The sequence below is a fragment of the Gorilla gorilla genome, chromosome 7 (genome assembly GCF_029281585.2).
Source record: "Gorilla gorilla gorilla isolate KB3781 chromosome 7, NHGRI_mGorGor1-v2.1_pri, whole genome shotgun sequence".
In the NCBI taxonomy this organism is placed as follows: Eukaryota; Metazoa; Chordata; class Mammalia; order Primates; family Hominidae; genus Gorilla; species Gorilla gorilla.
The window spans coordinates 74132987-74154303 of record NC_073231.2 but is presented as its reverse complement, the minus strand read 5'-3'; the positions used below and the strand labels follow the sequence as shown (position 1 = coordinate 74154303).

Below are 21317 nucleotides of genomic sequence, written 5' to 3'. Positions count from 1 at the left end.
CAGGTGAAATTGTGAGTCTTGTACGCACTCCCAGCTGACAGTAAGGATTGTCATCATCTCACATGGATGAAGCCAACTGTCACACATGAAAACAGGACATATGCGGTATTGTAAATCTCATCTTTGGAATTTTCTGGCAGTGTGATTGTGATATAAATTTTTGCCAAGCACCTGTGTAATTTGACTCTCCAGACTTATTCCAGCCCATACATGGGATCGTGATACCTACCTAGCCCAAGCTTTAGGTGATGTGACTCTCCTGCCTGGGCCCTTCACTCAGTAAGGATTGTGACATATCACTGGATCTAGCGCCCAGGTGATGTTACATTTTTACCGGCGCCATTCCCACCAAAATTATTATGACATATTTCTGTGTTCATCTCATAGGTGATGTAACTCTCCTCTCTGAAATGGGCTGTGCATAAGGGAATGATAGTGAAATATTGCAAGGCCAGGCACACAGGTGAGGGTACTCTTTTTCCAGAGCCGTGCCCAAAGGAGAGCATTGTGATGTATCTCTGGGCCTATCATCTAAGTTATGTGGCTCTCCTGCTTGGGCCCAGCAAACCTGGAGAGTGACATATTTCTAGGTCAGGCACACAAGTGATGGTACTCATTGTCAGGGCTATGCTTCATAGAGGACATTGTGACATATTTCTGGGCCTATCACCTAGATGAAGTGACTCCCTCCTTGGGCCCTACCCACATGGTGAATTGTGGCATAAGCAGATAACCTGCACCTAGGTGATGTAACACTCTTGCCTGGGTGTTGTCCTAAGAGATCCTTGTGACATATCTCAGGACTCAGCTCCCGAGTGATGTGGCTCTTCTGCCTGGTTTCTGCCCACACGTTTCATTGCGACATGTTCCTAGGGAAGCACCTAGGTGATATGACTCTCTTCATCTGCCAGAGCCCTGCCTGGTGGAGACATTGGGACATATCTCTGAGCCCATGACCTAAGTGATGTGACTCTGTTTTTCTGCCTGGGCCTTCACAGTAGGAGGATTTTGACACATAGCTGAGCCCAGCACTCAGGATATGTGACTCTCCTCTTTTTCCCAAACCATGCCCACAAAAAAGGAATTTTGACCTATTGCAGGGCCCATCACCCAGATGATTTTACTCTTCTGCCCGAATTCTTCACAAAGAGAAAATTATGGCATATTTCATATTGCTGGGCCCAGCACCCTTATGATGTGACTCTCCTATGCTGAAGCCCTCGAAGGTATTTTTCTATTTCTTGGGCCCATTGGGTAGGTGTTTTGGGGCTCCCATAACTTGTCTGGGTTTTTTCCTCATGTGGAATGGTGTCATATTGTTGGGTCCAGCACCCAGTTAATGTGGCCCAATTTCCCAGCCCTGCCTAGAGTAGGCATTGTGACATATTGCTTGTCACAGCACTTAAGTGATGTTATCCTCCTGCCTAGTTTTTTGCCAACAAATGAGATTATGACATATACCTTGTTTAAGTTCACAGGCATGATGATCAAACTTATATCAGGATTAAGCCAACAGGAGATATTTTCCCTCAATTGCTAGACTTAGGACAATAGGTAAGGTCCTGGGTTGCATATTTATACCAAGCTCACAGAAGCTTACACCACTAACTTATATTGTATAAACTCTTTTGTGGTAGAGAGTTTCATAACAGGAAACAGTAAAAAGTTCAGATTGGGATTCTTGATTACACCCCCAGGTGAAATTAAAAGTTGTCACCATCCTACATTTACAAAGCCTGCTGTTGAGGTCCTGAGTCTAACAAAGTAATAAAGCAAAAAGTTGGAATTTTGACTTTTATATGTGGATCTGGCCACAGGTGGGATGGTGACTCATTTATGGACCCAGCCCACAGGCTTAATAATGGGTCTTCTCCCTTAACCCTGCCTATAGGAGAGATGTTGACTATCAAACCTGGATTTAGGGCAATATGTAAATTGTGAGTCCATAAGCCTCAGAGAGGTTTGCAACTCTCAAGCATGTTTTATAAAGCCCTTGGATATTGTAGACAGTGTCATACATTGGCCCAGCACATATGTGTGATTGTGACTCTAATATACACACTCAACTAAAAGTTAAAGGTGTCACCCTTAAAGATCAGGAGATTGTGTCATATCACTGGGCCCTAGTACTCAGGTGTTGAGACTTTTTGGCTCAAATTCCTTTCCATGGGTGCATTGTTACATATCGCTGGGTCAGAATCATAATACTGTGACTCTTCTGCCTGGGCCCTGTCAACAGGGGATATTATCACATGTCTCTGATCCTATTAGCTAAGTGATGTGTCTCTCTTCCCAGTGCCCTCCTACAGGGGACACTATGACATATCACTAGATACAGTATCTAGGTAATGAGACTCTCCTCTCCTGCCTTGATCCTGCCCACTGAAGAATTTGTGACATACCACTGAGTGCAAAACTTAGGTGATGTGACCCTCCTCTTTGTGCTGGACTCTGCTAAGAGAGGGAATTTTTACATATTGCTGAGCCCAGCACCTACGGGGTGTGACTATCCACTATTTTTTCAACCCTGTTTTCATTGGGCATGATGACATATTATTTGAGACTGTACCCAGGTGATACGACTCTTCTGCCTGGGTCCTGTCTACAGAGGAGATTATAATATATTCCTGGCTCAGCACCCAGATGATGTGACTCTTCTGTCTTTTCTCTATGCAAAAGTGAAATTGTGACATACACCTGGATTCAGCTCATATGCACAATAATAACTCTCATACATAGACTCAGCCAGGGAGATATTTCAACTCACAGGCAGTCTTATGGCCATGGGTAAAGTCCTAGATATCCCACCTGTAAGAATTCACAGAAAAGTATGCTACTCAGGCATATCATATAAAGCCTGAGTGGTATGAAGAGTGTCATAAAATGCACCAGAAACCAGGTACTGTTGTGACTCTTGGATGCACACCCAGCTTATACGATTGTCATTCTCACACATGAACAGAGCCTATGAATGAGGTGCTAAATCTCATGCATATAAGCAGTTCACACTTGAAATTGTTACTCTCATACATAAATCTGATCCACAGGTGGTTTGGTGACGTTTGAGCCATGATTCAGCCGACCTCTTGGGCTTTGACTCTCCTACTGGAACACAATCTTCAAGTGGGATTGGGGCTCTTATACATGAATTTTTCCCATTGTTGAGATTGTGACTCCTGTGTTTTGACCCAACTCATAGGAGGTGTTGACTCTCATACCTGAAGCCAGGTCTTGTGTGGGACTGTGAAACTTATTTCTGAACATTTTTGAGTGTGTGATTGAGAAGTATGACTTTGCCAAGCATCTGAGTGTTTTGACTCTCCTTTCTAGGCTCAGAGTTGAAATTGTGACATATGTGCACCAAGCACCTAAGTGATGTGTAACACCTTCTTTGGCAATGCAACAAAGTGCACTTTTACATATCACTGGGACCAGCACCCAGCTAATGTGAAATCTTGACCTGAACCCTGCCTACAAACAGCATTGTGTCTTTTATCTAGGTCCATCACATAAGTGATATGACTTCCTTCTACTGCCTTGGCCCTGCACTTATGGTGCATTGTGACACGTAACTTGGTACTGCACCCAGGAGGTGTGATTCTTTTTTGGGGTGGGGGGTGATTCTGCCAATAGGAAGCTTTGTAACATATCACTTGTCTCAGCAACTAGGTGATGTTTCTTCTCTCTTGCCTGGGCCCTAACCATGAGAGAGATTGTGACATATTGTTGAACCCAGCACCAAGGTGAGGTCACTCTCTTACCTTGGTCCTGTGACATATAGCCATGCCAATTGCCTAGGTGAAGTTTGTCTCCTCTCTTGCCTAAGCCCTTTCTACAGTGGGGATTTAGATGTATCACCGAAACCAGCCTCCAGGTGATGTGACTCTTCTTCCAGAGTCCTGCCCACAAGGAGGATTATGACATTTCACTGGACCAGCGCCTGCTCAGATGATGTGACTTTCCTTTCTTCTCTCTGCCCACAGGTGATATTTTGCCATGTACCTGAGACCATATCAAAGACCTAATAACAACTCTTGTACCTGGAGCCAGGACATGTGCAGGATGGTGACTCTCATCCCTGAACCTTTCCGTAGGTGTTATTGTGACATATACCTTTGCCCAACTCCTGAGTGATTTAATAATCCTGCCTAGTTACAGCATACAGATGACATTTTGACATATACCTGGGCCGAGAACCTTGCTGATTTGACCCTCCTCTCTTAACAGCCTCCTCAGAAGGGATCATAACATTTCTCTGGACCCATTGTCTAGGTAATGTGACTCTCCTCTCCTGCCTGTACCCTGCTTCCAGTGAAGAGTGTAGCATTTCTAAGCACTGCATTCAAATGACATGACACTCTTGCCTGAGCCCTTTAAACAGGAGGCATTGTGACATATATCTAGGCCCATCATTTAGATGATATGACTCTCATCTCCTGCCTGGACGCTCCCCACAGGGGACATTATGCCATTGAGCTGTGCCTAGCACCCAAGTTTTGTGACTTTTCTGTTAGGGCCCTGCCTACAAAGGGAATATTTGATTATTTCTTGCTTAGGATTTAGGTGATACAGTTGTCATGCCTATTTAATAACCACAGAGGGGATCATGACATATACCTAGGTACAGGCATGATAATGACTCTCATATGTGGACCCCACTAATGGGAGAAATTTTGACTCTTATAACTAGGATTAGGGACATGAGTGATGTCCAGGATCTCCTTCTGGCAAAAAGATCACAGAAGCTTACAACACTCACACATATTTTATAACATCCTTGGGTTGTATAGGGAGTGTCATAACAGGGCCTAGCACACAGAGGAAATTGTATCATATGCACACCCAGCTGACAGTAAGGACTTTCACAATCACGGATGGATAAAGGCAAGTGTCATACATGAAAACAGGACATGTGTGGTTTTGTAAATCTAATCCCTAGAACTTTATTGCATCGTGACTGTGATATAAATTTTTGCTAAGCACCTGTGTGATTTCACTCTTCAGACTGGTTCCAGCCTACATATGGCATTTTGATATCCACCTGGGTCAACTTGGAAGTGATGTGACTCTTCTGCCTGGGCCCTGCTCTCAGTAAGAATTGTGACATCACTAGATCCAGCACCCAGGTGACATACATTCTGCCTGCACCATGCCCACAGATATCATTGTAACATATCACTGTGTCCATCAATTAGAAGATGTAACTTTCCTCTCTGGAATGGGCCCTGCACACAGGGCAGAATAGTGACATATTCCTAGGCCAGGCACACAGGTGATGATACTCTTTTGCCAGAGCCATGCACAGAAGAGGGCGTTTTAACATATCACAGGGCCTATCATGTAGGTGATATGGCTCTTCTGCTTGGGACATGCCCACTTGAATAGTGACATATGGCTAAGCCAGCCACAAAGGTGATGGTACTCTTTTGCCAGGGCCATGCTTTAAGGAAGGCTTTGTGACATATCTCTGGGCCTATCACCTAGGTGATGTGACTTCCTGCTTGGCCCTGCCCACATGGAGCATTGTGACATAAGGGTGGAACCTGAACCTAGGTGATGTAACTCTCTTGCCTGGGTCATTTTCTAAGGGGGACTTGTGAATATCTCAGGACCCACAATCAAATGATGTGGCTCTTCAGCCTGGTTTCTGCCCACATATTAACTTTTGACATATACCTAAAGAAGCACCTAGGTGATATGACTCTCTTTTTCTGCCTGAGCCCAGCCTACTGGTGACATTGGACGAAATTTGTGAGCCGATAGCCTAAGTAATGTCATTCTCTTCTGTCTGGGCCTTTACAATGGGAAGATTGTGACATATTGATGAGCCCATAATTTGGGTCATGTGACTCTTGTCTTGTTGCTGAACAATGCCTATGAACAGCACTTTTGCCATATTTCAGGGCCCAGCACATGGATGATGTCACTCTTCTGCCTAGGTCATGCATAAAAAGGAAATTATAGCACCTTTCTCGGCCAAGAATCCTAATGATGTGATTCTCCTGCTTGTGCCAGAGCCACAGAATGTATTTTGACATGTTGTTGGCCCATTCTGTAGCTGTTTTTGCTCTCATCATTTTGCTGGGTTTCTTCCACGTATGGTTTTATCATATTGCTGGCTCAGGCCATCAGTTAAGGTGAGCCTCTTTCCTAGGCCCTGCCTAGAGAGGGCATGGTGACATATTGCTTGGCACAGCACCTAAGTAATGTTAACCTTCTGCCTTGTTTTTTTGCCACAAATGGGATTATGACATATAACTTGCTTCAGTTCAAAGGCATAATGATCAAACTTATATTGGGATTCAGACAATAGGAGATATTTTGCCTCTCACCAGTAGGTTTAGGTCAATAGATAAGGTCCTTCATTCCGTATTTGTACAAAGCTCACAGAAGTTACAACAATAACTCATATCATAAAAACTTCTTGGGTGGTACAGAAAGTTTCATAACAGGGCCCAGCAAAAAGTTAAGATTGTTACTCTTGACTACACACTCCAGTGATAGTAAAAGTTGTTACCATCCTACATTTACAAAGTCCATTGTTGAAGTCCTGAGTCTAACAAATGAATACAGCACAAAGTTGGAATTGTGAATTTCATAAGTGAACCTGGCCACAGGTGTGATGCTGACTCATTTCTGGACCCAGCTCATAGGCATAATAGTGGTCTTATCCCTGAATCCAGCCTATAGAGAATTGTTGACCGTCATACCTGGGTTTAGGACAATATGTAAGATCATGAGTCCATATAAGCATGTAGGCCTCGGAGAGGTTTGCGGCTCTCATGCATGTTTTATAAAGTTCTCAGATGTTGTAGAAAGCATCATACAATGGCCAGCACGCATGTGAGATTGTGACTCTCATATACACAACTAGCTAACAGTTAATGGTGTCACCTTTAAGGATGAGAAGATTGTGTCATATCCCTTGGACTAGTACCCCAGTGTTGAGACTTTTTGGTTTAAATTCCTTTCCATAAGGGCATTGTTAACATATCACTGGGTCAGAATCACGATAATTAGACTCTTCTGCCTGGGCCCTGCAAACGGGATATTTTCAGGTATCTCTGGGCCTACAGGCTAGGTGATATGTCTCTCTTCCCTGTGTCCTGCTCACAGGGGACACTGTGACATATCGTTAGATATAGCATCTAGATAATGTGACTCTCCTCTCCTGCCTGAATCATGCCCACTAAAAATACTGTGAAATACCACTGAGTGGAAATCCTAGGTGACATGACTCTCTTCTTTGTCCTAAACTCTGCCAACAGAGGAAATTATTATGTATTGCTGAGCCCAGTACCCAGCTGGTGTGATTCTCTTTTTCTTCTTCAAACCTGTCTACAATGGTCATGGTGACACATTACTTCAGGCTGTACCCAGGTAAGGTGGCCCTTCTGTCTGTTTCTGCCCACATGTTAAATTATGACATATAACTAGGGAAGCACCTAGGTGATATGACTCTCCTTTTCTGCCTTGGCCCTCCCTACTGGGGACACTGGAATGTATCACTGAGCCCATGACCTAAGTGAAGTGACTCTCTTCTTCTGCTTGGTCTTTAAAATGGGTTATTGTGCCATATTGCTAAGCCCAACACTCAGGTTATTTGACTCTCTTTTTTTTCTCAAACCATGCCCACGAACAGAAATATTGACCTATTGCAGGGCCCAGCACCCAGATAATGTTACCCTTTTGTGTGGGTCCTGCATATAGAAGGAATTATGGCATATTGCTGGGCCCAGCATCCTGATAATATGAATTTCATACCTGTCCCAACACCACAAAAGGTATTTTGACATATCCTGGGCACATTATGTAGGTGTTTTGGCTCTCATCCCTTGGCTAGGTTTTTTCTACATGTAGGATGGAGTCCTATTGCTGAGTGCAGCACCTAGTTAATGTGACACTAATTCTTATACCCTGCCTAGAGAGGGCATTGTGACATGTTGCTTGGCACAGCACCTAACTGATGTTACCCTCCTGCCTAGATTTTTGCCCACAAGTGGGACTATGACATATACCTTACTACAGTTCACAGGCATGATGGTCAAACTTATGCTGGGATTCAGCCAACAGGAGATATTTTGTCTTTCATCACCAGGCTTAGGGCAATAGGTAAGGTCCTGGGTTGCATATTTGTACCAAGCTTACAGAACTTTACAACACTAACTCATAATGTAGAAACTCCTTGGGTGGTACAGAGAGTTTCATGACAGGGACCAGCAAAAAGTTCAGACTGGGACTCTCAATTACACTCCCAGGTGAATGCAAATGTTGTCACCATCCCACATGTCAAAAGCCCACTGTTAAGGTCCTGAGTCTAACAAGTGAGTACAGTAAAAAGTTGGAATTGTGATCTTCATATGTGGATCTGGCCACAGGTGGGGTGGTGACTCATTTCTGGATCTAGCTCATAGGCATAATGATGGGTCTCATCCATGAACCCAGCCTACAAAAGACACGTTGACTATTATACCTGGGTTTAAGGCAATATGTAAGATCTTGAATCCATATGAGCATGAAGGCCTCAGAGTGGTTTTCAACTCTTCTGTATGCTGTATAAAGCTTTTGAATGTTTTAGAGTGTCATACAGCAGCCCAGGAAACATGGGAGATTGTGACTCATATATACACCCAGCTCACAGTTAATGTTGTCAACCTCAAAGACAAGGAGATTTGGCCTATTATTAGGCCTAGCACCCAGGTGTTGAGACTTTTTGGTTCAAATTTTTTTCCCATTGGTGCATTGTGGCATATCGCTGGGTTAGAATCATAATAATATGACTCTTCTGCCTGGACACTGCCAATGAGAGATTTTATCACATATCTCTGGGCCTATTAGCTAGGTAATTTGTCTCTTCTGCCTCTGCCCTGTCCCCAGAGGACATTGTGACATTGTGAAATATCATGACTTAACATCTAGGTCATGTGACTCTCCTCTCCTGCCTGGGTCCTGCTCACCAAAGAAATTGTGACATATCGCTGACTGCAAAACCTAGGTGATGTGACTCTCTTTCATTTTCTAGACTCTGCCAAGAGGGGATTATTACATACTGCAGAGCCCAGCACCCAGGTAGAGTGACTTTCCTCTTTTTCTTCTTGTCTGTAGGGGGCTTGGTGACATACTGTTTGAGGCTGTACCCAGGTTATGTGACTCTTCTGACTAGGCCCAGCCTACAAATGAGATTATACTGTATAATCTCAGGTGATGTGACTCTCCTGCCTTGTCCCTGCTCACAGGTGAAATTGTGACATATACCTGGGTTAATCACACGTGTGCAACAATAACTCTCATACCTGGACCCAGCCAGTAGAGATATTTTGATGCTCATAGCCTGTCTCAAGGCCATGGCTAAAGTCCTGGGTTATTCACTTGTATAAAGTTCACGAAGGATTATAACACTCAGGTATATCATATAAATGTGTTAATGTTACAGAGAGTGTCATAACAGAGACCAGCAGTGAGGTGAGAGTGTGACTTTTATATGCACACCTAGCTTACGTGATTGTCACTTTCATACATGAACAGGGCCTTGGAATGAGGTACTAAATCTCACACATAAAAGGCAGTCAAAGGTTGAAATAATTTCTCTCATACATGGATCTGATTCACAGGTGGTTTGGTAACATTTGAACCATGATTCAGCACACCTGTGGTGCTGTGACTCCCTTAATGGAACACAATCTTCAAGTGTGTTTGGGCATCTTATACATGGAACTTGCCCATTGTGGAGACTGTGACTCCTCTACTTCAATCCAACTCATAGAAAATGTTGACTAACATACACGAAACCAGGACTCATGTCGGATGTGAAACTTATTTCTGAACTTTTCAGAGTGTGATTGGGACAGGTAACTTTGCCCAGCACATGAATAATTTGACTCTCTTTTCTAGGCCTAGACCATAGATTTAATTGTGCCATGTTTGGAACAAGCACCTAAGCAATATATAACACTTCCATGGCTTTGCCTACAAAGAGCACTTTCATATATCACTGGACCCATCACCGAGGTGATAGGAATTATCTGCAAAAAACCTTCCTAAAAAGAAAATTATGTCTTTTACATTTATGCAGCCAACAGACACATGAAAAAATGCTAATCACTGGCCATCAGAGAAAAGCAAATCAAAACCACAATGAGATACCATCTCACACCAGTTAGAATGGCAATCATTAAAAAGTCAGGAAACAACAGGTGCTGGAGAGGATGTGGAGAAATAGGAACGCTTTTACACTGTTGGTGGGACTGTAAACTAGTTCAACCATTGTGGAAGACAATGTGGTGATTCCTCAAGGATCTAGAACTAGAAATACCATTTGACACAGCCATCCCATTACTGGGCATATACCCAAAGGATTATGAATCAGGCTGCCATAAAGACACATGCACACGTATGTTTATTGTGGCACTATTCACAATAGCAAAGACTTGGAACCAACCCAAATGTCCATCAATGATAGGCTGGATTAAGAAAATGTGGCACATATACACCGTGGAATACTATGCAGCCATAAAAAAGGATGAGTTCATGTCCTTTGTAGGGACATGGATGAAGCTGGAAACCATCATTCTGAGCAAACTATCGCAATGACAGAAGACCAAACACCACATGTTCTCACTCATAGGTGGGAATTGAACAGTGTGAGCACTTGGACACAGGGTGGGGAATATCACACACTGGGGCCTGTCATGGGGTGGGGGGAGGGAGGAGGGATAGCATTAGGAGATATACCTAATGTAAATAACGAGTTAACGGGTACAGCACACCAACATGGCACATGTATACATATGTAACAAACCTGCACGTTGTGTACATGTACCCTAGAACTTACTCTTGTACAAAGGTCACAAAAGATTATAACACTCGCAAATATTTTATAAAGTCTGTGGGTTATACAAGGTCAAAGCAGGGCTCACCACACAGGTGAAATTGTGAGCCTTGTATGAACATCTAGCTGACAGTAAGAACTGTCATCATCTCACACGGATGAAGACAACTGTCACACCTGAAAACAGGACATGTGTGGTATTGTAAATCTCACCTATGGAATTTTCTGACAGAAAGAAAGAAAGAGAAAGAGAAAGAAAAAAAGAAAGAAAGAAAGAAAGAAAGAAAGAAAGAAAGAAAGAAAGAAAGAAAGAAAGAGAAAGAAAAGAAAGAAAGAAAGGAAAGAAAAAGAAAGAGAGAAAGAAAGAAGGAAGAAAGAAGGAATGAAAGAAAGAGAAAGAAAGAAAGAAAGAGAAAAAGAAAATTATGTCTTCTATCTAGTTCTGTCATGTAAGTGATGTGGGTCCCTTCTGTTGCCTTGGCCCTGCACTTACAGTGCATTGTGACACAAAACTGGGCTCTGCACCCAGGTGATGTGATTCTCCTTTTTGGGTTCTGCCAAAAGAAAGCACTGAAACATATCACTTGGCTCAACATCTAGGTGATGTTTGTTCGCCTTTGACTGTGCCCTGACCACGGGGAGATTGTGACATATTGCTGGGTCCAGCACCAATGTGAGGTCAGTCTCCAGCTTTGGTACTGGGCAGAAGAGACATTGTCACATATACCTAGGCCAATTGCCTAGGTGAAGTAAGTCTCCTCTCTTTCCAAAGTTCTGCCCACATAGGAATTTGTCATGTCACTGAAACCAACATCCAGGTAATGTAACTCTTCTGCCAGTGTCCTGCCCACAACGTGGGTTTCGACATCTCACTGGACCTGCACCCATGTGGGCGATGTGACTTTATGGCCTTGTTTCTGGCCACAGGTGATATTGTGCCGTATACCTGAGACCATAACAAAAGCCTAATAACAACCTATGCCTAGAGCCAGGACATGTTCAGGATGGTGACTCTTATTCTTAAAACTTTGCACAAGTGTAATTTTGACATATACCTTTGCCCAGCTCTTGAGTGATTTAATAATTCTCCCTAAGTATAACCCACAAATCAGATTTTGACAAATATCTGGGCCAAGCACCTTGATGATTTGATGGTGCTATCTCAACAATGTCCTCAGGAGGGGTTGTAACATATTGCTGGACCCATTATCCAGGTTACATGACTATCCTCTTTCGCCTGTACCCTTCTTCCTTTGGTAAATGTAACATTTCTAAACACTGCACCAAATGATATGACTCTCTTGCCTGGGCCCTGTCAACAGGCAGCATTGTGACATATTTTTGGGCCCATCATTTAGGCGATATGACTCTCCTCTCTGCCTGGACACTGCCCACACGGGATATTGTGTCACAGAGCTGGACCTAGCACACAAGTTATGTGATGTTTCTGACAGGACCATGCCTACAAAGAGAATATTGGAATATTTCCGGGCTGTTCTACCTGCTTCATAACTACAGGCGGAATTGTAACATATACCTAGGCATGGCTCACAGGAATGATAATGGCTCTCATATGTGGACTCAGCCAATAGAGGATGTTATGACTCTTATAACTAGGTTTAGAGACATGCATGATGTCCTGCATCACCTTCTTGTACAAAGGTCACAAAAGATTATAACACTCACAAATATTTTACAAAGTCTTTGGATTATACAGGGTCAAAGCAGGGCTCACCACACAGGTGAAATTGTGAGCCTTGTATGAACATCTAGCTGACAGTAAGAACTGTCATCATCTCACATGGATGAAGACAACTGTCACACCTGAAAACAGGACATGTGTGGTATTGTAAATCTCACCTGTGGAGTTTTCTGACAGTGTGATACAAATCTTTGCCAAGCATCTGTGTAATTAGACTCTCCAGATTTGTTCAAGCCCATATATGGGATTGTGATATCCACCTAGGACAACCTCATGGCCATGTGACTCTCCTGCCTGGGCCCTTCTCTCAGTAAGGATTGTATGTGACATAATACTGGATCTAGCACCCAGGTGATGTTACATTCTTGCCTGCACCATGCCCACCAAAATTATTGTGACATATTTCTGTGTTCACCTTATAGGTGTTGTAACTCTCCTCTCTGTAATGGGCCCTGCACAAAGGAAGGGTAGTGACATCTTGCAAGTACAGACACACAGTCGAGGGTACTCTTTTGCCAGAGCCATGCCCAAAGGAGGGCATTGTGACATGTCTCAGGAGCCAGCACCTAGGTGTTGTAACTCTTTTTGCTGGGTGTTGTCCTAAGAGAGCCTTGTAACATATCTCAGGACCCAGCACCCAAGTGTTGTGGCTCTTCTGCCTGATTTCTGCCCACATGTTACATTGTGACATATTCCTAGGGAAGCATCTGGGTGATATGACTCTCTTCATCTGCCTGATCCCTGCCTACTGGTGTCATTGCAACATATCTCTGAGCCCATGACCTAAATGATGTGACTGTTTTTCTGCCTGGGCCTTCACCATAGGAGGATTTTGACACATTGCTGAGCCCAGCACTCAGGATATGTGACTCTACTCTTTTTTCCAAACCATTCCCATAAAAAAAAGCTCTTTTGACCATTGCAGGGCCCAGCACCCAGATGATATTACTCTTCTGCCCGGGTTCTTCATAAAAAGAAAATTATGGCATATTTCATATTGCTGGGCCCGGCACCCTTATGATGTGACTCTTCTGCCTGTGCTGGAGCCACCGAAGGTATTTGGAAATATCTTGGGCTGGTTATGTACATGTTTTGGCTCTCATAACTTGACTGGGTTTTTTCCACATGTGGGATAGTGTCATATTGCTGGATTAGAATTATAATAATGTGACTCTTCTGCCTGAGCCCTGCAACGGGATACTATCACATATCTCTGGACCTAACAGCTAGGTGATATGTCTCTCCAGCCTGTACCCTGCCCCCAGAGGACATTTTGAAATATCACTAACACTAGCTTCTAGGTAATGTAACTCTCCTCTCCTGCCTCAGTGTAGGAGATTGGTCAGGGTGGTGGAAAAAACTGTAGAAAGATGCAAATCTTCTTTGAAGGCCAGAAGTTTTTATACAAAACCTTCAGAATAGGATTTGGCTTGAAGCAGGCAGATTCTCTTATCCGGTGCCTGAAAGCTTAAGTTAGATAACAAGGGGATGTTAAGAAACTGATCTAGATAAGTTAGTTTACTTAGGCCTCGGAACCTGGCCTTCAGTCTTTGGCAAAACTGCTCTCTTCAGGGTGGGCAACCATGTTAATTATCCCCAAGTGTGTTGACTCAAGGCCTTTGTCATTAAATCTATACTGCATAAATGCCCGCAGTGCCAGCTTGTGAGGGCCATGGCTGCTGACTCTTTACAGCACCCTCCTCAGGGTCTGTAAGTGGCCTGGTCCCCTAGCGTGCTCTTTCACTAGATACCTGTGTCTGAGTGCATTCCTTCATATGTCGTTCAGCCAGGGTCTGTGGGTCAGACCCAGCAGGTGGTGCCCCATGTGAGGAATACTGCAACAAATCACCACAGAACTCTCAAAAATGAAGGTAAATAGACTGCACAGTCAGTAAGTCAGTCTTTGGTGCCCGCTCAGGATTTCCAAGTTCGAGGGCATTGTCAGGCTAGGGTTTCATCATGGGACAACAGTTATCAGGACAATAGAAGCAGTATATAAAAGTATTGAAACAGCTGCTTAAAGCTAGTGGAGGCTTGATTTCACAAGCTCAATTAAGGGACCTAATGCAAACTGTTGTATCCCATAACCCATGGTTCCTGGAAGAAGGTATGCTAGATGTAGAGCTCTGGGAACAGGTGCGGAGAAATCTTAAACAACATCATGTGCAAGGGCAATGGGTCCCAGTAACATCTTTAACGTTATGGGCTTTAGGGCAGTTCTGGTCCTGCTGTACACAGAAGAGCCTAAAAAGGGAAGGGAGGAAGAACCATCACCTACCTTACTGCCTCCTTATCCCTCAGCCCCGCCATCACTGGGCCAAAATAACAAAGAGGAAATGGAGGTTGTGCCTGAGCCTGCTCCTCCAATAGACTGAATAAAAGACAAGGGATACACTACAGCTATGGGACCCTGTCTTTGGCAAGTGGCATTAGAAGGGGAGCTCTTACCCTGTCCGGTAATGCAAGATCAACAAGGCAATCAGGTACATAAAGAGATAAGGAAAAGCATTAAAGATAACAAAGCTGCTAGCCCATTTACAAAAAGGATTAATTAAAGCTATAGCAAATAACTCCCGTATGACTCCACGGACTGGTCAGTGCTCACTAAAACAACTTTAAACACCAGTCAATACCTCTTCTGGAGGGCAGAAATTGATGAATTATGTCAACAGTAAACCTCTTTCTAATAATGGCCACTGTTTTTCCTCCTCTACCCCTCTTGTGGCTCTCTCAAAATCCTATTTGGGTAGAACAGTAGCCTTTAAAGGTAGGGAAATTACAAAGAGCCCAAGAGTTAGTTGAGGAGCAATTAAAAGCCAGCCATATAGAACCACCAAACAGCCCTTGGAATTCACCCATTTTCATCATTCCAAAAAGTCTGGTAAATGGAGACTTTTGTATGACTTATGTACCATTAATGCTAATTTGCAAGCTTTGGGGCCCCTTCAGCAGGGACTCCCCTCCCCCACAGTGATTCCTTGAGATTGGCCTATAATCGTTATTGACTTAAAAGACTGCTTTTGTAATATTCCCCTAGCAGAAGAGGACAGAGAAAAATTTGCATTTACAATACCAGCTATCAATAATGAAAGGCCAGCTCACCAATTTCATTAGAAAGTGCTTCCTCAAGGAATGCTGAACAGTTCTACCATGTGTCAGTATCATGTAAATCAGGCTTTGCTCCCCAGTAGAAAATAATTCTTAATTGCAAGATTATTCATTTTATGGATGATATTTTACTAGCAGCCCCAACAGAGCCAGTACTTTTAAAGTTACATGCCTCTGTAGTAAAGAATACACAGTTAAGAAGTTTAATCATAGCACCTGAAAAAGTACAGATGTCTTCTCCTTGGAAATATCTTGGGTACATACTAACTTCTCGATCAGTAAGACCTCAAAAGGTTAAATACTAGCAACTTATACACCTTAAATGATTATCAGAAATTACTAGGCGATATTAACTGGCTTTTCCCCACCTTAGGCATAACTACTGATAAGTTACAGAACCTGTTTTCTGTCTTAAAAGGCAAAGCTACCCTAGATTCTCCTAGGCATTTAACTCCTGCAGCACAAAGGGAAATTGAAGAGATAGAGCAAACTATTTCTCATAGGCAACTAGATCGCATAGATCCATGGTATTCAGTTCAATTGTTTGTTTTTCCCACTAAACACTCTCCTACATGGTTAACAGGACAGATGGTCCCAGAGCTATGCTTTCTAGAATGGGTTTTTTGCTCACATACTGGGACTAAAACACTCTCTCCCTATATCCAGTTAGTCAGTAAAGTCATCTATTCAGGCCATGGATTATGCAATCTGACCCTGATATCATCATAATTCCTTTAAGTAAAAAGCAATTTGAAGTAGTGATGCCCTTATCTATGGACCTGCAAACGGCAGTCTCTGATTACACAGGCCATACAGAGCATGCCCTCCCTGCTGTCAAACTCCTTAAGTTCTTATCTTGTACTTCTGTGGTTCAGCCTACAAAAATAGTTCAATCCGCCACAACTAAAGTTTTTTTTGTTTGTTTGTTTGTTTTTTGAGACGGGGTCTCGCTCTGTCGCCCAGGCTGGAGTGCAGTGGCGCGATCTCCGCTCACTGCAAGCTCCGTCTCCCAGGTTTACGCCATTCTCCTGCCTCAGTCTCCTGAGTAGCTGGGACCACAGGCGGGCGCCCACCACCACGCCAGGCTTTTTTTTTTTTTTGTATTTTTAGTAGAGACGGGGTTTCACCGTGTTAGCCAGGATGGTCTCAATCTCCTGACCTCGTGATCTGCCCGCCCGGCCTCCCAAAGTGCTGGGATTACAGGCATGAGCCACCGTGCCCAGCCTACCTAACATTTTAATACTGTTTAGTAATGTCTCTGGTAAACATGGAAAAGCAGCGGTTTGGTAGAGACCACATAATTCCCTCACTCGTTCTGGATTTACTAGCACTCAGAGAGCTGAGGTTGGAGCCTTAATATTTTGCCTTGGAAACTTTTTCCCCTCAGCCGGTTCATACTGTTAGTGACTCTGCTTACTCTATTTATTGCAGAACCTTGAGACAGCCCTTATTAAGTCCACTCTGGAGCCCACCCTGTGTGCACTTTTCTCCGACTTCAGCAATTGCTAGATCAATGCACACATCCTATTTTTATTGCACACATCCTGTTTTTATTACACACATTCAGGGCCACAGCTCACTGCCTGGCCCATTGGCTTATGGCAATGATCAAGCAGACCGACAGGTTATGACATCACTGCTTGACCAAGCTACCCAATCACATCAATTTTTCCACCAAAACTGGAGAAAATTATCTAAACAATTTCAACTTACCCAAAGACTAGCTAAACAAATTATCCTACAATGCCCAGATTGCCAGCTCACAGGCACATCCCCTCCTTCAACAAGTGTTAACCCTAGAGGACTAGAACCTGATCATTTATGGCAAATGGATTTTACACACATCCCTGAATCTGGAAAGGTTAAATATGTACATGTATCTGTTGATACCAATTCTCATTTAATATAGCACTCAAGCTCTTCCTGGAGAGTTCATCCTGTATGTCATTAAACATCTTCTTCTAACTTTTGCATTTATGGGGCAGCCCACAAAAATTAAAACTAATAATGGTCTGGCTGATGCCAGCCCACAATTTCAATAATTTTGTCACACGTGGAATATCCAACATTCCACGGGCATCCCATATAGCCCTCAAGGACAGGCCATAGTAGAACGGGTCCACTCCACCCTTAAAAATATTCTCAGAAAACAAAAACAGGGGACTATGAGTAAGGACCCTGCAACACTATTGGCACAAGCCTTATTTACCCTTAATTTTTTAAAATTTAGATGATAAATTTCAATCAGCTTTAGAAAAGCACTTTGCTAAAACCTCTCAAGACATAAAACTCGCAGTTTTTTGGAAAGATGTAAACAGTAATATATGGTGTGGGCCAAATGAATTGAAGAGGATATGCTTATGTTCACACCCCCTCAGGTTCTCTTTGAATTCCAGCATGATGCATCGAACCATACCATGACATGGCTAGGACCCAACCTGGTACCAGAAATGAAGAAAATGACCCTACAGGACCCACAGCCCTGGACAATGTGGCTTCCTTGGACAACACAGGCCCCAGACATTATGCTGAAGAAGCAGAAGGCTTAGCAAATCCTGCTCCAAGCCGAAATGCCAGTCACTCCAAATAATTTGTTCCGTTTTTATTCTCTCACTCTGCCTACAACTGGTACCTGCTACACTCTATTGGGCTCATCTCTTAAATCCATCTTTCTTCTGCCCTGTTACTTAGACAAACACCCACTTCCCAGCTTCTAACAACGTGACTGCTTGGCTAAAAGGGATTAATATACTTTCAGTGGGGTTCCGTAGCAATGGCACACATCAGACTAAGGTACCAGGTCACTCCTTGATTGGAAAATAATGTTGCTAATAATACTCATGTTTGTCTTATGTTATTTACTAATTCTAGGATGAAAAGCCAGAATACAAGCAGTGACCACCACACCTGACAGACCTGTTGCTGCACATATCTGTACTCTCCAATCAACAAAACCTGATGCTAAAAACAGAAAAGGGGAGATGTAGGAGATTGGTCAGGGTGATGGGAAAAATTGTAGAAAGATGCAAACCTTGGAAGGCTGGAAGATTTTACAAAAGCTTCAGAATAGGATTTGGCTGAAGGCAGCCAGATTCTCTTATCCTGTGCCTTAAAGCTTAAGTTAGATAACAAGGGGATATAAAGAAACTGATCTAGGTAAGTTAGTTTACTTAGGCCTTGGAACCTGGCCTTTAATCATCTGCAGGACTGCTCTCCAGGGAGGGCGACTATGTTAATTATCCACAAGTGTGTTAACTCAAAGCCTTTGTTATTAAATTTATACTGAATAAATGCCTGCAGTGCCAGCATGTCAGGGCCATGGCTGCTGACTCTTTATGGCACCCTCCTCAGTGTATGTAAGCTGCCTGGTCTGTTAGCTCGCTGTTTCACTGGATATCTGTGTCTGAGTGCATTTCTTCATCTGTCACTCGGTCAGTGTCTGTGGGTTGGACCAGGTAGGAACTGAAAACCAAACACCGCATGTTCTCACTCATAAGTGGAAGCTGAACAAGGAGAGCACATGGAGACAGGGAGGGAAACATCACACACTGGGGCCTTTTGGGGGTTTAAGGGCTAGAGGAGAGATAGCATTAAGAGAAATACCTGATGTAGATGACGGGTTGATGGGTGCAGCAAACCACCATGGCACTTGTATACCTATATAAGAAACCTGCAGGTTCTGTGTATGTATCCCAGAACTTCAACTATAATAAATAATCTTTTTAATAAAAGAAAGAAAAGAAACAGGCTTAGGCTGCGTGTGGTGGCTCACACCTGTAATCCCAGCACTTTGGGAGGCCGAGGCGGGCAGATCCCCTGAGGTCAGGAGTTCAAGACCAGCCTGGCCAACATGGTGAAACCCCATCTCTATTAAAAATACAGAATTAGCCGGGCATAGTGGCGCAAGCCTGTAATCCCAGCTACTTGGGAGGTTAAGGCAGGAGAATCACTTGAACCTGGGAGGCGGAGGTTGCAGTGAGCCGAGATCGTGCCGTTGCACTCCAGCCTGGGATAAAAGAGTAAAACTCCATGTAAAAAAAAAAAAGAAAAGAAAGAAACAGATTAACAGATTACAAAAAGCGCTGCTGAGTTTCTGAGAAGTAATATGTTAGGCAAATTATTCTTTATCTTTGTGTAACATCATTTTAAAATCAACACATTATGTACACAGGAAAATGCAGAGATTTTAATGAGTTTTACCAACATTTAAATCCAGAAAGTTTCCTCAGGCCCATTTCAAGTAGGTTTTCTCATCCTAATGAAAAACACTGTTCAAATTCCTCTTGCCCTGGAATAACTTTGCCTATTCTTAAGTTTCACATGAATGAAATAAAAAAGTACAGACAATTTTGTGTCTGGCTTTTTCTACTCAGTATCTTGACTTTGAGATTCATCCACTTTGTTTCATGTATAAGTAACTGCTTCTCCATTGCTGACTAGTATTCTTTGAATAAATACACCACAGATTGTTTATCACCCTCTTCTTGGACATGTTGTTTCTATTTTTAGGCTATTTTGATTAAGGTGCTATTAACATTCTTATATGTCTTTTTGTGGACATATGCTTTCATTTACATTGAATAGATAGTTAGGAATGTAATTTCTGGGTTATATAGTAACTGCATGTTAATTAAAAATACTAAACAGAGGCCAGGTGTGGTGGCTCATGCCTGTAATTTCAGCACTATGGGAGGCCAAGGCAGGACGATTGCCTTAGCCCAGGAGTTTGAAACCAGCATGGCCAACATGATGAGACTGTGTCTCTACTAAAAATAATAAAATTAGCCAGGTGTGGTGTCCTGTGCCTGTAATCCCAGTAAGACTATCTCTCAGAATCCCCAACACTCCCCCAGAAAGCCCAAAACTACTGAAGAGTTGTTTTTATTTTTTTATTTTTTGAGATGGAGTCTTGCTCTGTTGCCCAGGCTGAAGTGCAGTGGCACAATCTCGGCTCACTGGAATCTCTGCCTCCTTGGTCCAAGCAATTCTCCTGCCTCAGGCTCCTGAGTAGCTGGGATTACAGGCACCCGCCACCATGGTTGGCTAATTTTGTATTTTTTTTTTTTTAGTAGAGATAGGGCTTCACCATGTTGGCCAGGCTGGTCTTGAACTCCTGACCTCAAGTGATCCACCTGCCTTGGCCTCCCAAAGTGCTGGGATTACAGGTGTGGGCCACCATGCCCAGCCTCCAAGGGCACCATTTTGAGAGCAAGCACTTGCCGGACTGCATCCTGCCCCAGGGCCCAAAAGCTCCAGGGCCTCCACATCCCTGGAGCCCCACTGACATCCCCTTCATGTCCTCCTGGACAGCTGCAGTGATGCAACACCAGCTGGACCCAACTGTGCAGCCAGGTCCCCAGCACTGTAGCCCATACTGTAGCCCATACCATGTACTACACTTCAGGGAATGGGGGAAGCTGCCTTTGGGACACAGGCAGCTGAAGCATGCACTCCAAGCTGGCTTCTAGGGGTGCTGCCACTGACAGCAACGCTGCTCCCCAACCCCCTGCAACAGAACTGCTGCATACTGCATAAAGCATACAGCATACAGCCTGGGTACCAGCAGGCACAGATGCCATCCCAGGCTCAGAAGACAGGCTCTATTTGCCTACCACAGCTGCAGCTGTTGCCACCCAAGCACACCACCCGGAGACCATCTTGGGGGCCACCTAGGGGTTG

At 43.6% G+C, this 21317-nt stretch overlaps 1 long non-coding RNA gene across 3 annotated transcripts in view; it reads left to right on the top strand.

The window, feature by feature from the left end:
* The window catches only part of LOC109027948 (uncharacterized), a 39204-nt gene extending 20172 nt beyond the window's left edge, over positions 1-19032 (top strand). Inside the window, exons 1-5 of one of the 3 annotated variants that reach the window (XR_002006991.4) lie at positions 3727-3874; positions 3984-4090; positions 7269-7380; positions 9023-9069; positions 18510-19032. This is a non-coding gene — a long non-coding RNA (uncharacterized lncRNA). Of the gene's footprint in view, positions 1-3726; positions 3875-3983; positions 4273-7268; positions 7381-9022; positions 9070-18509 lie in introns of those variants that run through there. The other 2 variants (XR_010134992.1, XR_010134991.1) reach the window with 2 other exon arrangements.
* Positions 19033-21317: the final 2285 nt, after the last annotated feature.